We start from the raw sequence: 11,746 nt of genomic DNA on the forward strand, positions 1-11,746 counted from the left end.
TCAGGGGAGGTTATCATCGTCATTATTCCCTGCTTTCTTGGATAGGGACGAAGTGTCTTTAAGGGTCTTCATGATCAGAGAACTCACACTCCACACAATCTTCACCAAGGATCCCAAAACCTGGTAGCCTTCTGTTTCACTGTTTGCATGCAGACTGACATGAAATGGGAACTCTGCTTTGGGACAGAATGAAATGGAATTTGTAGGGAGGGACAGATTCTAGCCCGGCTCAGTCAAATCAGCAAACCAAAGTGGCCTCTTTCTTTTAAAAAAAAAAAAACTTTTTATTTTGTGTTGGTGTACAGCCGATTAAGAATGTTGTGACAGTTTCAGGTGAAAAGCGAAGGGACGCAGCCATACACATTCGTATATACTTTCTCCCCCAATGCCTCCCCCACCCCAGAGCAGCCTGTCTCTGATTTACTTCACTCTGTGTGACAGGACCTATTGTATATTAATGCAAATATATAGAATCTTTTAAAAAATGGTATTGATGAACCCATTTACAGGTTAGGAATAGAGGAAGAAACGTAGAAAACGGACTTGTGGACACAGGGCGGGGAGGGGTGGGGAACAAACTGCAATCGTAGCAACAACATACACACGACCACGTGTAACACAGACAGCTGGTGGGAAGCTGCTGTTAGCACAGGGGGCTCGGCTGGGGGCTCTGTGCGGACTGAGAGGGTGGGAGGAGGTGGGAGGGAGGGGGGTCAGTCCAGGAGGGAGGGGATATGTGTGTACACACGGCTAATTCATGTGGCTGTGCAGCAGAAAGCAACACAACATTGTAAAGCAATTATATTCAAAAAAAAAGAAAAAGAAAACTGCCTGGAGGGAGAGAGGTCTAGTCTCCATTCTGAATCAGAAATGGCAGGACCCTGTTTCCTGCTCTTTGAGGCATGAAATACACCTCACCACAGAGCTCTGCAAGGCTCGACTGACCCAATTAACAGAAGTCACCTGCCAGGTGGTTTCCACGACTGTTACTCCAAAGTCCAAGTTTAGCACTTTGGTTCAGAGTGAGCATTCAAAGAGCCAGGAAGCTCTGATTAGAATCTTGGTTCCACCAACACCATGTGCCTTTGAGGAAGTCATTTAGTTCTCGGGACCCGTGTTTTCTTCTTGTTTAAATTCTGCTGATGAGCTCTTGGGCGTGCCAAATGGTGCACCTACTCTGGATAACGTATGGTGGTTGCTCGAAAGTTAAACATAATTTGCAACAATCCAGCAATTCCACTTCAGCAAGTACACCCAAAAGAAATGAAAATAGATTCTCAAAGAGATATTTGTACACCCAGGGTCATAGCAGCATTATTCATAGGAGCTGAAAGTTGAAAATTAAAGTGGCTCAGTCATATCCGACTCTTTGCGACTGCATTGACTGTAGCCTGCCAGACTCTTCCATCCACATGATTCTCCCAGAAACTTGGAAAGTTGAAAGTTGGAAGCATCACAAACATTCATCCATGAAGAATGGATAAACACAAGGTGGTCTATACCCAAGTGGAATATTACTAAGCCTTAAAAAGGCAGGAACTTCTGATGCATGCTACCATGTGGAGGTACTTTGAGGACATTATGCTGAGTGACCTAAGCCAGTCACAAAAATACAAATATCGCATGATTCCACTTCTATGAAGTACTGAAAGAGTCAAAGCCGTGGAGAAAAATGTAGAATGGTTGTTGGCCAGGGGCTGAGGTAAAGGGGGAACTGGGGAGTTATCGTCCAAGGGGACACAGGCGAATGTGTTCCAGGGACTGGGTGCAGTCAGTCAATCCAGTCGCTCAGTCGTGTCTGACTCTTTCCGGCCCCATGAATCGCAGCACGCCAGGCCTCCCTGTCCATCACCAACTCCCAGAGTTCACCCAAACCCATATCCATTGAGTCAGTGATGCCATCCAACCATCTCATCCTCTGTCGTCCCCTTCTCTTCCTGCCCCTAATCCCTCCCAGCATCAGAGTCTTTTCAAATGAGACAGCTCTTCACATGAGGTGGCCAAAGTATTGGAGTTTCAGCTTCAGCATCAGTCCTTCCAATGAACACCCAGGACTGATCTCCTTTAGGGTGGGCTGGTTGGATCTCCTTGCAGTCCAAGGGACTCTCAAGAGTCTTCTCCAACACCACAGTTCAAAAGCATCAATTCTTCTGCCCTCAGCTTTCTTCAACTGGAATTCCATCACCTCCAACTCTCACATCCATACATGACCACTGCAAAAACCATAGCCTTAACTAGACGGACCTTTGTTGGCAAAGTAATATCTCTGCTTTCTAATATGCTGTCTAGGTTGGTCATAACTTTCCTTCCAAGGAGTAAGCATCTTTTAATTTCAAGGCTGCAATCACCATCTGCAGTGATTTTGGAGCACCCCAAAATAAATTTGGACACTGTTTCCCCATCTATTTCCCATGAAGTGATGGGACCAGATGCCATGATCCTAGTTTTCTGAATGTTGAGCTTTAAGCCAACTTTTTCACTCTCCTCTTTCACTTTCATCAAGAGGCTTTTTAGTTCCTTCTCACTTTCTGCCATAAGGATGGTGTTGTCTGCATATCTGAGGTTATTGATATTTCTCCTGGCAATCTTGATTCCAGCTTGCACTTCTTCCAGCCCAGCATTTCTCATGATGTACTCTGCATATAAGTTAAATAAGCAGGGTGACAATATACAGCCTTGACGTACTCCTTTTCCTATTTGCAACCAGTCTGTTGTTCCATGTCCAGTTCTAACTGTTGCTTCCTGGCCTGCATACAGGTTTCTCAAGAGGCAGGTCAGGTGGTCTGGTATTCCCATCTCTTTCAGAATTTTCCACAGTATATTGTGATCCACACAGTCAAAGGCTTTGGGATAGTCTATAAAGCAGAAGTGGATGTTTTTCTGGAACTCTCTTGGTTTTTTGATGATCCAGAAGATGTTGGAATCTCTGGTTCCCCTGTCTTTACTAAAACCAGCCTGAACATCTGGAAGTTCACAGTTCACATATTGCTGAAGCCTGGCTTGGAGAATTTTGAGCATCACTTTATTAGCATGTGAGATGAGTGCAATTGTGCAATAGTTTGAGTATTCTTTGGCATTGCTTTTCTTTGGGATTAGAATGAAAACTGACCTTTTCCAGTCCTGTGGCCACTGCTGAGTTTTCCAAATTTGCTGTCATATTGAGGGCAGCATTTTCACAGCATCATCTTTCAGGATTTGAAATAGCTCAACTGGAATTCCATCACCTCCACTAGCTTTGTTCATAGTGATGCTTCCTAAGGCCCACTTGACTTCACATTCCAGGATGTCTGGCTCTAGGTGAGTGATCACAGCATTGTGATTAACTGGGTCGTGAAGATCTTTCTTGTACAGTTCTTCTGTGTATTCTTGCCACCTCTTCTTAATATCTTCTGCTCTGTTAGGTCCATACCATTTCTGTCCTTTATTGAGCCCATCTTTGCATGAAATGGTCCCTTGGTATCTCTCATTTTCTTGAAGAGATCTCTAGTCTTTCCCATTCTATTGTTTTCCTCTATTTCTTTGCATTGATCACTGAGAAAGGCTTTCTTATCTCTCCTTGTTATTCTTTGGAACTCTGCATTCAAATGGGTATATCTTTTCTTTTTTCCTTTGCTTTTCACTTCCCTTCTTTTCACAGCTATTTGTAAGGCCTCCTCAGACAGCCATTTTGCTTTTTTGCATTTCTTTTTCCTGGGGATGGTCTTGATCCCTGTCTCCTGTACAATATCACGAACCTCTGTCCATAGTTCATCAGGCACTCTGTCTATCAGATTAATTCCTTGAATCTATTTGTCACTTCCACTGTATAATCATAAGGGATTTGATTCAGGTCATACCTGAATGGTTTAGTGGTTTTCCCCAGTTTCTACAATTTAAGTCTGAATTTGGCAATAAGGAGTTCATGATCTGAGCCACAGTCAGCTCCCAGTCTTGTTTTTGCTGACTGTATAGAGCTTCTCCATCTTTGGCTGCAAAAAATATAATCAATCTGATTTTGGTATTGACCATCTGGTGATGTCCATGTGTAGAGTCTTCTCTTGTGTTGTTGGAAGAGGGTGTTTGCTATGACCAGTGCGTTCTCTTGGCAAAACTCTATTAGCCTTTGCCTTGCATCATTCCGTACTCCAAGGCCAAATTTGCCTGTTACTCCAGGTGTTTCTTGAATTCGTACTTTTGCAGGACTGGGTGCACAACCATGTAAATATACTTAACATTTTTGGACTGTACACTTAAAATGGTTAAGTTGGTTAATGTTATGTTATGTGTATTTTATCACCATTTTTAAAAATTGCTGCCCATGATAAGTAATAGTGTTAGGGGAAGCACACTGATTGAAACTGCCCACCCTGGCCAGGCACCGTAGTAACCATTTGCATGAGTTGTTTTATGGCAGGAGATCCTGATAAGGAATACGGAACTAATAAGCCACCACCAGCCGGAAGAGTTTGGGAAAGGTCGAGAGGAGACACTACCTGTCCGTCCACTTCCCAGAATCCCTCTTGCTAGCATCCATCTTGGCTGAGCGATGCGTGCGCCACCAGGAAAGACTCTGAATTAGAATGATTGGCCAAAGACTACCCGGAAACTAATCCCATCACCATAAAACCCAACACTTTGAGCCGCGGCAGAGCAGTTCTCCTGGGTTCCAATACCCTCCTGCTCTCCACCCGGGTGCCCTTTCCCAATAAAATCTCTTGCTTTGTCAGCACGTGTCTCCTCGGACAATTCTTTTCCGAGTGTTAGACAAGAGCCCAACTTCGGGCCCTGGAAGGGGGTCCCCCTTCCTACAACAACTGGCGACCACGAAGGGACACCCCCATTTCTACTGGGGCTGACATCCAGACCGCTCGGGGTACTCCAGGACCAGCTCGCCTGCCGACGGATCTGACCCAGCGGCCGCAACTGGGACTCGTTTGTCCCTGGTCTCCTCCTGACGCAGACAACTGGCCAGGGTGCCCCAACCGGGTAAGGAACAAGAGATTTTGTTGACCCCTCATTTCTCACCCCTCTTTTCAACCTATCCTATTTTTCTAGTCCCCTGGTCCTGGACGCAGGAATCTGGTCGAAGGGCCTCAGCTTAAGCTGAGGATTGGAGATTGATCACCTCCTCTTGGCAGAGAACTCGAATTTCTGGTAGGGCTGAGTTCCAGTCCTCCCTTCTCTGGAAGCCCAGGGAAAAGTCCCGTAACGCCTGGGTGTCTGCAGGTGGCAGGAGACGTCTGTAAGGCCACCCCTTTTTTTTCTCTTTCTCTCCCCCACTCCTAGACCTTCTGTCTCGTCCCACTCCTTTTCTCTCAACCTGGCCCTCTTCCCTCTCTTTGAAGACCCAAGTTATTTCCACTTACTCTGTCTGTCAACACTTAGACCTGAAGTTCTGGGTCTTTGTAAGAGATTTTCAGAGAGGCTACGCCCTCTGCTCCCCATCAACTGTGCTTTCTGTTCTTGGGGAGATGATCGGGCATTAGAAGCCCTCCATCGGGTGCCCTGTTTCTATAAATTCAGCCATTTAATTGAGCATTTGGCTGAGTGCTTCCACGTGGAAGTGATTGACGGGGTTCAGTATAGTCGCACCTGGTCTTGGGTGAAAATTAACACCCTAGATACATCCTTAGGGGTTAATTTACCTTTTGGGACCAGCCCTACAGCCCCGTTGATTGTGCTTACTACCGAACATTTCCTTTGGCGCTTATACAATCGGGCCCTTTGGGACCAAGAGAGAGCTTACAATCTCTCTAGAGTCAGATATAGAGGCATCCGCCCCAATACTGGTCCCTTGAGAACGAGATATAAGCTATACCATCGCTAAAATGGGAAATAAGCCTAGCTTCCCTCTAGACACCCCGCTCTGTTGTCTTTTGGCCAACTGGGAGGGATACCAACTGGGAGGGTTAAAAAAGAAAAAATTTATCAAATACTGTACTCAATACTGGCCTACTTACTCCCTGGGAGGAGGGGAAAAATGGCCCCAGTCAGGATCACTTGGACACAACACCATTTTACAGCTTAGTCTATACTGCAAACGTGAGGGTAAATACAAGGAAGTTCCCTATGTCCAGGCCTTTATGGCCCTCTACCAGGATCCTGAAAAAAAGGGGAAATATAAGCTTGAGGACTTTGATAAATGCTCTTCCAAAATCCTTTTAGCAAGGTCTGAAACAGAAGATCCCCTTGACCTTCTCTTGACCTCCCCTGCTTTAGCAGAGAGGCCAAGAGGAAGAGAGGGTCAGACACACCCGGAAGTCAGGACCCCGGGCCCAGAAGTTAGGAGGCTGGGCCCGGAAGTCTTGGGATCAGAAGGGGAGTCACTCCCAGTCGCCTCGGCTCCTCCTCCATATATCCCCTCCCCCATGGGGTTACCATCAGGAAGTAAGCTTTGTCCTCTACAGAAGGAAAGGTCATCCTCAGACAAAATCTGCCCCCTAAGAGAGGTACCAGATGGGGAGGGGGGAACGATGCACGTTCATGTTCCGTTCTCTATGCAAGACATTACCCAATGCAAGGAACAATTGTGTTCATATTCCGAGAACCCCCAAAAATTTAAGGATGAATTTGAGCATCTTAGCCTTAACTTCTCCCTCACCTGGAGATATATAATGGTCATCCTCACCCGGTGTTGTAATGATGAGGAAAAACCTCGAATCCTAGATCAGGCTAAAAAGTGGCTGATGAAAGACAGCGGGTAGATGTCAGTCTGGCCCCTGCCAAAGAGGCAATTCCCTCGACAGAGCCAGACTGGGATCCTAATACAAGGGCAGGAAAGGAATCCTTAAGACACCTCATTACTTGCCTACTACAGGGAATGACCCAGGGTGTGTGAAAGGTTGTTAATTATAATAAGATAAAAGAGGTTACACAGGAAGAGAATGAAAATCCAGCTCTTTTTTTGGGCAGACTCACAAAAGCCTTTAAAAACTTGACCAAGACAAATTTAACAAGTATGGAAGGACGAGTCCTGTTGGCCCATTCCTTCATAACCCAGGCAGCCCCAGACATAAGGAGAAAATTACAAAAACTAGGAAAAGGACCAGAGACCCCCAATTTCCGATTTGGTGGAGGAGGCAAATAGGGTGTTTTTGAACAGGGACTGGGAGGAGGAAGCAAAAGGGGAGCAAAAAGAAGTCCGAAAAGATAGGAGAATAGAGAGGCAGACCCAGGCCTTGGCCCAACAACAGGCTAAAATCCTGGCCTTGATTCATCCTGCCACTATGCGAGAGTCCGAGGGAGAGCAAAGAAGAAAAAAAAGATCTTAACAATCCACCGCGGCTGAGCCGCACCCAGTGTGCCTACTGCAGAGAGGATGGGCATTGGAAAAGGGAGTGTCCATATCGCCCTAAGGGAAGGCATATGACGACCCCTACACCTGCTCCCTCTGTGTTAGTTCTGCACGACCGGGACTGACGGTGCCCAGCGGCTCGAGAAACCCCCGCGAATGGTGAGATCCAGATCACTCCTCTCGACCCTTGGGTGACTCTACAAACAGAAGGTAAGGATATGAACTTTCTTTTAGACACGGGGGCTGCCTTCTCCGTTCTTCCTTTCCGATTAGGACCTTTAGACTCCCAGACTAAAATGGTGATAGGGGTAGATGGAAAACCCTAAAGCCGGAATTTTACTAAGCCCCTCCATTGTAAGGTGGGAAATTGGCAAGGAACCCACCCCTTCTTATACATCCCTGGTTGCCCTGCTCCCCTACTGGAGAGAGACCTTCTTTGCCGCCTCCAAACCAGAGTGACTTGGAAAAAGGTAGAAGTCGATAATTTTCTTTGCCTAGTGTCTGAATATTTACAGTCAGAGGTAGAAAAGGAGGAGTCTGTCCCTTTCCTCCAGCCCTGGTTTAGCCATAAATGTTCCACCGGTAAAGATTTCTCTGAGGCCAAATGCTCCCTACCCCTGGAAAAGACAATATCCCTTTAAACCAGAAGCTCTTGAGGGTCTTAGACCATTAGTTAACAAATACCGAGATACTGGAATTCTAATCAGCTGTGAGTCCCCCTGCAATACTCCAATCTTGCCCGTTAAAAAACCAGATGGATCTTATCGATTCGTCCAGGATCAGAGCTGTTAATGAAGCTGTGGTTCCCATCCACCCCATAGTCCCAAACCCGTATACCCTCCTATCCCAATTTCCCAGGAAATGCCAAGTACTTCTCAGTCTTGGATCTTAAAGATGCTTTCTTTTGCATTCCTCTCCATCCTGAATCCCCAAAACTCTTTGCTTTTGAGTGGCGGGACTTGGAAACAAGAGAGCCCATACAACTCTGCTGGACTCGACTACCACAAGGGTTAGGGATAGCCCTCATATCTTTGGGACTTCCTTGGGGAGAGAACTAAGGGAATTAACTTTAACAAACAGTAGTCTAATACAGTATGTGGAAGGCTTGCTCATAGCTAGTCCAGATTTTACCAGCTCTCAAATGGACACTAGTAAAACTCTAAATTTCCTATATGAAAAGGGTTATCGAGTATCCCCCAAGAAGGCTCAGATTAGCTTAACCCAAGTAAAATACCTTGGATTTATAATTACAGAAGGAAAAAAAATGCTTGACCCCAAGAAGAAATCCCTCATCTTAAATACCCTGTACCCCGAAACAAAAAAACAGCTTAGGGGATTTTTAGGAATGACCGGGTTTTGCAAGATCTGGATTCCTAATTATGGCAATCTGGCCAGACCCCTATATAAAAAGTTAAGGGGGAAAAAAGAAGAGCCACTCGACTGGGATGAGACCTGCAAGGTGGCCTTTAATGCCCTAAAAGAGTCCATCACTACAGCCCCAGCTTTAGGCCTCCCAAACCTGGAGAAGCCTTTTAGACTCTATGTTTCTGAAAGGATAGGAACTGCTCTTGGGATGTTAGGGCAGATGATGGGGCCTGTATTACAACCCGTGGCTTATCTCTCAAAACAACTAGATGAGGTGGCCAGAGGGTGGCCCACTTGCCTCCGGGCAGTAGCAGCCACGGCTCTTATGGTGAAGGAGGCATCTAAGCTGACCCTGGGTCAGCCCACCACAGTGTATACGCCTCACCAGGTGCAAGCAGTCTTGGAAACTAAAGGGGACAGGTGGATGACAGGGGGAAGGATCACCCAATACCAAGCCCTCCTCCTTGACACTCCAGAAATAAAGTTGAGGGTCTGCCAGACTTTAAATCCAGCAACCTTACTGCCAGATCCCCCTACTTCCCCTCTGGATCACCAATGCATACAAATCATAGACGAGTTATACTCTTCTCGCCCGGACCTATCAGAGACACCTTTTTCTGACCCAGAGGAAAACTGGTACACAGATGGAGGCAGTTTTGTAGAAAAAGGAGAGAGGAAAGCAGGATATGCTGTAGCGAGCCTAAAAAAACTAAGGAAAGTGGGTCTCTTCCCCCAGACACCTCAGCCCAGAAAGCTGAACTTTTTGCCCTGACAAGAGCTTTGGAGTTAGGAGAAGGAAAGAGGATTAATGTGTATACGGACTCTAAGTATGCTTTCCTCATTCTGCATGCCCATGCAGCAATTTGGAAAGAAAGAGGGATGCTCAGTGCCCGAAGCTCTCCTATTAAACACAAAGAGCTCATTCTCAGGCTCCTGGAGGCAGTCAAACTTCCTGCAAAATTAGCTGTCATCCACTGCAAGAGTCACCAAAAGGGGCAAGAAGAAGAGGCCCAGGGAAATAGGAAAGCTGATCAAGAGGCAAGACGAGCTGCCAGGGAAGCTACCTCTGCCACTGCTATCTGCCCCCTTTTCCCCAAGGAAACCCTGACTCCAGATTATACCCCAGAGGAACATTCCCGATATGCTGAGCGGGGCTGGGAGATTGGGTCACATGGGTGGTTTCAGCCTGCTCAGGCCCAAATAATACTCCCTGATTCTCCGGTTTAAAAAATTACTAACTCCTTACATAAGAGCACCCATTTTGGAAGAAATAATCTAGAAATCTTGCTTAAGTCTATTCTCTACCATCCCCAGTTAGCTAAGGTTGTTAGACAGGTCACACAGAATTGTGATATCTGTCTAAGAAATAATCCAGAAACCAGACCCTTGCCACCTCCTCTAATTAAACCTGTCCAACATCAGGGATCATACCCAGGAGAGGACTGGCAAGTAGATTCTACAGCCATGCCAAAGACCCAAGGGTTTTCTTATTTGCTAGTCTTTATTGACACATTCACAGGATGGATTGAAGTGTTCCCTACTAAGACAGACAGAGCTACAGAAGTCTGTAAAGCTCTGCTGAAGGAGATAGTGCCTAGGTTTGGGCTGCCTCGGTCACTTCAGAGTGACAATGGGCCCTCATTTACAGCCACCATATCCCAGAACCTAGCCGCATGCTTAGGCATAAAATACCGGCTCCGCTCATCCTGGAGGCCTCAAGCTTCAGGAAAGGTAGAGAGAGCCAACCAGACTCTTAAAAGGGCTCTGGCTAAGCTATGTCAAGAAACACATAATAAGTGGACACATATGCCACCCATGGCCCTCATGAGGGTACGGACATCCCCCAAACGGCCATTATTGTTAAGTCCTTATGAAATGATGTATGGACGTCCATTCTTAACTTCTGATTTGTTCTTTGATGAGGATGCCAATACACTCTTAAAACAAATAATTGACCTGGGAAGGTTTCAACAAGAACTCCAACGGTATGGAGAACAGATCCTCCCTAAACCACAGGAAGACTGGAAAAATCCCCAGGTAGAGCCAGGGGATCAAGTATTAGTAAAGACCTGGCAAGAAAAAGGGAGTCCAAACCAGCTGTCCGAGAAATGGACAGGGCCATATCAGGTTGTTCTAGTGACTTCAACTGCTTTAAAAGTGAAGGGTCTATCTGCCTGGGTCCACAATTCTAGAATAGAACCCTATGGCCTACAGGAGGGGGAGACAGAAACTGAGACTCCAAAGCCAGAGGACAGCTATTCCTGTGAACCTGTTGAAGATCTCAGGCTCTTGTTCAAGCAGAACCCCATCAACCCTCCCTCAGATAAGTAAAATGAATCATATGATGTTCTTCCTCTTTCTAATCATATCTCCCTGTATGGCTATTGATCTCTCCCTAAACGAGGCATATTCACTTGCAAACCACACTGCTTCTCAACTCAACCTAACCAGCCCGTGCTGGATCTGCATTAATGGCAGAAGTTGGGGATATGTCCAACCTATCCCAGGGTATCAATGGCCCAATCTTCCAGCCGAGCTACGGGCTGTTACTTAGCGCACCCCATCTGGTCGCAGTATGGCCTTTTGGAAAAAAAGGGAAAAAAAAAAAAAAAAAAACTTCATGCCTTGGTACCAGCAACAACTGTCTCTATTTACCCCCTCGATGACATCTGCAATCCCACCTGAGCCCTTATTTTCTCTCTTAACTAACATCCCCCAAGTGACCTTCCCTATCTGTCTAAAAAGCCACTCCCTAACAGGGGTGTCAGTGAGAAATCTAGATGACTCACAATGTGGGGTGACCTTCACTGTTGAAACTGATGGGAAAAACCGGGACCTAGAAATTTCACTAGGGTATTATGATTTAGCCCAAAGTTTGGGAACTAGAGGTTCTGGCAGAACCGACACACTATACCTATCCCCGAACATGAGGCTCTCCTCAGATGCCATTAACCAGTCTCAAAAATCCATGTTCTGTTCTGGACGACCAAAGAACCACACCCGTTCGTCGTGGTTTCTAAACCGGACGGGCAACTCTGACCCCTGTTATTTCCTTATAGGGGTACCCACCCCTAAAAACCTAACCCTATGGTGGGAGCCCAAACGAAA

Source organism: Cervus elaphus, chromosome 4 (assembly GCF_910594005.1).
Source record: "Cervus elaphus chromosome 4, mCerEla1.1, whole genome shotgun sequence".
Taxonomy (NCBI): Eukaryota; Metazoa; Chordata; class Mammalia; order Artiodactyla; family Cervidae; genus Cervus; species Cervus elaphus.